The sequence below is a fragment of the Humulus lupulus genome, chromosome 9 (assembly GCF_963169125.1).
Source record: "Humulus lupulus chromosome 9, drHumLupu1.1, whole genome shotgun sequence".
NCBI classification, from domain to species: domain Eukaryota; kingdom Viridiplantae; phylum Streptophyta; class Magnoliopsida; order Rosales; family Cannabaceae; genus Humulus; species Humulus lupulus.
The window spans coordinates 116,656,051-116,662,050 of record NC_084801.1 but is presented as its reverse complement, the minus strand read 5'-3'; positions in this window follow the sequence as shown (position 1 = coordinate 116,662,050).

Here is a 6,000-nt window from a genome sequence, read left to right as displayed (position 1 = left end):
TTAAAAGAAAATAATAAGAAATTAAAAGAAAATAAAAAGAGAAAAGGAAACTTACCATTTTATTTTGGTGAGGCTTTATTGAGAGAATTAAGATAAAGGGGGAAGGAAAGGTTGGGAAGGCCATTTGCTCTTGGCTGTAGTGACCTAGAGAGAGAATAGAGAGAGAGAGTGTGGCGAGCTAGAGAGAGAAAGGGGAAGGGCTGCCATTTTCTAGAGAGAAGGAGAAAAGAAAGAAGAAGAAGAAGAAGAAGAGGAACCAAGTCTAGAGTATGTTTTCCTTGGGAATTTGTTTGTCTAATCTCTTCTCTTGATTATATGATATTGACTTTGTTTTATTGTTGTGTGTGGTTGGATTCTTTCTTCTCCTCATGGTGGTTTTCATAAAAAAAAACCCTAGGCTTGAACAAGGGGTGGTAAAGTTTGGGTGTTGATAAATTTTTTTTTGGTAAATCAGTGAAAATGTATATTAGACCAAACATATTTACATCCTACAGCACCTCAAAAAAGGCCTGAATTTTGATGTTCTAATTACAATTGATCAAGCTAATTCAAATCACTAGTTGTTAATCCTTTGCCTGTAATGCCTTTTATCCTATATCTGACCACATTTTTAATATTTTGTACAATTGAGACTGCCTGTTTACATTTAAACTGCCATAGCACTTCATTCCTGTTTTGCCAGAGCTGATAGCACATAGCAGCCAAAGTGACTGTGAAAACGCCTTTCTTGAACTTGCTGTGTCTGCTGTGCCTTATATTGCTCATGAATCCATGGATCGAAATAGCTGGCGTCCTCCATTTTAGCCAATTCTTTACTTCTGTTAATACTCTACTGCTGTACATGCAATCAAAGAGAAGATGTTGTATGCTCTCTACATCAGCTTCACACACTACACATTCCACCTCTTGACATATTTGAAACTTTTGTAACCTCTCTCTAACTGGCAGTTTTCCACACATGATTATCCAAAACAGAAATATGTGTTTTGGTACCGCTGTGTTGTCCCAAACCAGATGATGCCATATGACCTTACTCTGTATTGGACATAATAGTCGATAGCCCTTTTTTATCTGATATGTTTCAGACTGAAAATCCTGGGTATCCACCAGCTGTTTGAAGCTATTTTTGACATTGACAATTTTCTTCCAGTACCAGCTACTTGTTGATGGAGCTTCATAACTCCACCAGTCAGCTGTACCCAAGTATACATGGTGAACCCACTTGATCCAAAGATTGTCTTGTTTTGTTGCCACAGCCCATATATATTTCCCTATCGCTGCTTTATTCCACTCTAGTACATTTCTAAATCCCAAACCACCATCCTTTTTTGATTTACATAGTGTTTCCCAACCCACCAAACCAGGCCCCAAGAACTTAGACTCTGCTTTCCATAAAAAGGCACGGCAAATAGCATTTATTTTCTGCAACACTCCTTTGGGCAATATCATGATCTGAGACCAGTATGAACTGATTGTGAGCAAAACTGAATTAATCAAAACAACTCTACCTGCACATGAGAGATTTCTAGAGCTCCAAGTTCTAATTCGAAGAGTCATTTTCTCCACTAACATTTTACACTCTTCAACTGATATTTTTTTGAACTAATTGGGATGCCTAGATATCTAAATGGTAACTTACTCCTCCCAAAACCAGAAATATCCATGATTCTTTGAACTTCCGTTGTACTCATTCTGCAACAATATATAGCCGATTTGGCTTCATTAGGTTGCAAACCAGAAGTCTGAGAAAATAACTTGAGTCCTTGTAATAACAGATAGATTGATTTAAAATCACCATGGCAAAATAGTAGGACATCATCCGCAAAGCATAAGTGATTTAACTTCAGTTGGGCACACCTTTCATGATATTGAAAATCTGTTTTTTTACCTATTTTCCTCAAGATACGCGTGAGATATTCCATTCCTAACACGAAGAGTAGAGGTGACATGGGATCTCCTTGCCTGAGTCCTCTTTTTGCTGGAAAATATCCCTGCATTAAACCATTTAGCAGGATAGAAAATCTGGGTGTTCGAACACAAATCATGATAAGCTTAACCAAATGCTCAGGGAACCTTAAGGCAATTAACATCTCCTCTATAAAGTCCCATTCTACCATATCATAAGCCTTCCTCAGATCTAGCTTAATCATACAGCTAGGCCTAGATTTCTTCCTCCCATAATTCCTAACTAAATCCTGGCAGACCATAATATTGTGAGCAATGTACCTCCCTTTGATGAAGCCTCCATGATTCTCGGCTATCAACTCAGGTAAACTATTCTGCAACCTTGAGCAAATCAATTTGGCAGCCACTTTATAAACCACATTACAACATGCAATGGGTCTAAAATCCCTAACCCCAGTTGGGCAGCTTTTTTTTGGAATCAAGGTCAAGCTTGTAGTATTTACATATTTTAACAACTGCCCAGAGTGAAGAAGACTTAACACTGCTGCACTCACATCCTTCCCTACTATCTCCCAATTATCATGAAAGAAACAACTTGGGTAACCATCTGGTCCAGGGGCTTTAATACTTGGAATATCGAACATGGCTTTTTTTACTTCTTCACTTGTATATTCAGACACCAGGACTTTAGCCTCTGCCTTTGTTAACATAGGCCCAGCTCTTATTATATTAAGTCTCACTCTCCTTCTTCCTTCCAACGTTGAGCCCAGAAGTTTCTGATAGTAAATTAGGAAAGCTTTAGCTACCTCTCCAGGATTTTCTACCCAATTTCCATTCATATCTTGTATTGTATAGACTCTATTCCTTACCCTCCTTGCTCTTATGCTTGAATGAAAAAGTTGGGTATTTTCGTCTCCTTTTTGTATCCAGTCCAGTTTTGATTTCTGATGCAGAAAAGATATGTAGCTTTTGTGAATATGCGAATATTCCTGCCTTGCCAATTCCTCTTGTTTTATTAGCTGTTCATTCCAAGGATCATCCTGTAGACTCTGTTGCTGCCTAAGTAACTTTTGAAAAGTTAAGGTATCAGCAACTGAGATATTACCAAACTCCTTCTTGTTTATATCCCTAAGAACACTTTTGAGCCTTTTCAATTTCTGAACCAATTTAAACATAGCAGAACCTTTACACAGCTGACCCCAACTAGCTTGTACCTTTTGTTTATAGTCTAATGCAAATTGCCACATGCGAAAGTATTTGAATGGCCGTATGCCCCCTCGAACTTCTGGGTATACTGTTAGCACAGCAGGTGAGTGGTCCAAATTCCCTTCAGGTAAGAACATTACTTCCGCCAATTCGTACTTGATGAACCATTCTTGATTAGCCATTACTCGATCAAGCTTGGAATATATTCTGTTATTTTTGTCTTGCTTGTTATTCCAAGTGAAAAAGCATCCCAAGTATTTCACATCTGCAAGTTTACATTCTTCTATGCACTCTTTAAAAGCCAAAGTCCCAGCACCCTGTGACCGGTTCCCCACTCGTTCCTCTGTATTAAGAATATCATTAAAATCTCCTAGAACCACCCATGGTTGTCTAATTCTACTTGCTAAGCCTTTGAGATCTTTCCATAGTATGGTCCGACCATTTGCATCATTAAAGGCATAGACAAAATTAAGAAAGAATCCTTCATGTCTTTCATCCGCCTTGACCTCCAAATGTATCATTTGACTTGTACACTTCCTAATATCCACCTGAAACATAGCTGGATTCCAGCTAATTATTATTCGGCCTCCCTTGTGCCATGCATTATTCGAAGAAAAACACCACCCTGCGAACATTCTTAGATATACGTCACCAAGCTTCTGGGTTTTCACCCTTGTTTTCAAGAGCCCAACCAATCTGATCTTCTTGTTTGAGATTAGATATTTAATCTCATTTTGCTTGTTTGGATTGTTGAGACCTCGGACATTCCATGCCATAATTCTATCCATTACCAAGAGGTGGCTCTCCCCCACCTCCATTCTCATCTTCATTTCCATCGATAGGCCCCTGCTTCCTCAAAATCTGGAAATTATTCCCAATGGGAATAACAGTTTCTTCTTGAATCCGAACATTCCCTCCTTTCCGAACTTCCTGAAATCCATCTTCATCTTGTGCCTTATCTGAAATCTCCCTGGTATTCTTCTCTAAATTCTGTTTAACCACCCAAGTTTTCTTCTATGTCGACTGTTTCCTGCACATCCCCGTCTCATGACCCAAACCTTGACAATTCCTTCACAGAGTTGGCTTCCATTCATATTCAACAAAAACTGACACTTCCTCATCCCTTTCATTTATGAAATAAATGAGCTTAGGGAACTCCTGTTTTAAGTGCACCTCCACCATGATTCTCGGATAGTTAAGTCGTTCTTTCCTTAAAGTGATCTGATCCACCATGACCGAATTCCCTATTTGGCTGATTATCTTGAACAATGCCTTCTCCCCCCAATATTTGAGATCCAAGCCTTTGAGCTGTATCCATATAGGTGCCTTCTCTATGTTCTCTTTTTTAAAATCTACAGATGCAATCCAAGGCTTCATGATGATAGGTTTCTTATCAAAAAACATGAAACCCCCTGATATGACCCGATCTCTCATCTCCATATCATTAAATCGAACAATGAAGATGCCATGGCTGATCAGCCCTACCTTATCAACCTGCTCCTTCCACATTCTTTTGACAAAACCTTCAAATACCCCTAGCGGAGGGTTAGCCCCTAAAACATAACAGACCATTGCAGAACTCCAATAGGAAATCTCATCTTCTATATCTTCCATCTCAATCTTGATAGATCCCCCCCTGACCTTCTAGTAGTCATGTCCCCAAATTTTTCTTTCAAATTCCTACACACGCTGGAACTGAGAATGGGCGGAGTTATCATTTCCTTACCTGACTTTATCTTTTGCTCACATATTTGCGATTGGTGCACATAAGTTGAAATTGCCTCAGTCACCTCTGCATCTCGTTGTGATTGGATTGTAGCTTTCGGAGACGATGAAGATCCAGATGATTCTTTCTCACTTATCCCATATTTGCCTTCGTCATCAGAAAAAACTATGGGCTGGACCCCTAGTATTTCATCAATTGCTTTGATTTTCTTCACAGGATCAGAAGAAGTCAGACCATTCTTCTTCTTAATTTTGCTTCCCGATTTCTTGATTTGCCACTAAGCTTTGGTTCTCTTTGCCATGGCTCCAGAGAAAAATTCTCTGAGAGAAAACTTTAGCCCCTGGGGTGTTGATAAACTTGTGTTCTTGATTTTACAATCAAGAGAGGTATTGAATTTTCCCCCTCAATCTTTTGGTTATTGGTATTTGATGAATGATGTTTTGGAGAGACTATGGCTGAAAGTTGTTTGTTTGTAATAGGATAATATGTGGTGTTGATGGAATGATTTTTCTTATATTTTGATGCATGGGTTTATGGGTTGGTTTGATTTTGTTGTATGTTCATAATATGTGTAATGAGATGACTATTGAAATATGATGTTGATGATATTTTATGATTTTATGTATGTATGTTTCGGCCTATGTGGTTTGGGCATATTGGGCTGTTTTATTTTGTGTCACATTTACATGTTAGAAGCATGCTAGGTTTCATGTGTTTATAGATGATGATTTTTGTGTAAATTATTGTTGGGTATCCTAGGTGTTTCGGCCTAGGGGTGATGTTCAAGCATGATTGTTTTTCTTATATGTTTTAGATCAATTGTGAATCTAGAAACATGATACGGTGTATATGAGATTATGTAGCAATATATTATGGTATGCATGAAAAATAATAGGAACATGTTAGGTTTAATATAAAAGCATATATGAGGATTTGTGTTATGATATTCATGCATGTTGTATTCTTATTTTGTTGGGTTACATGCATGAACACATTAGAAAAAAAAAGAATAAGGTTTTATAAGGTTGAGTATGAATATGTGTTGGATATGTTCTTTGAATTATTTGTATAATAAGAGCATGTTAGGATTTGTGAATTATTGTGTTAATGAAACATGAATGATCTTGTATGAATTTTATGAGGTATGAGGTAATAGATAAAAT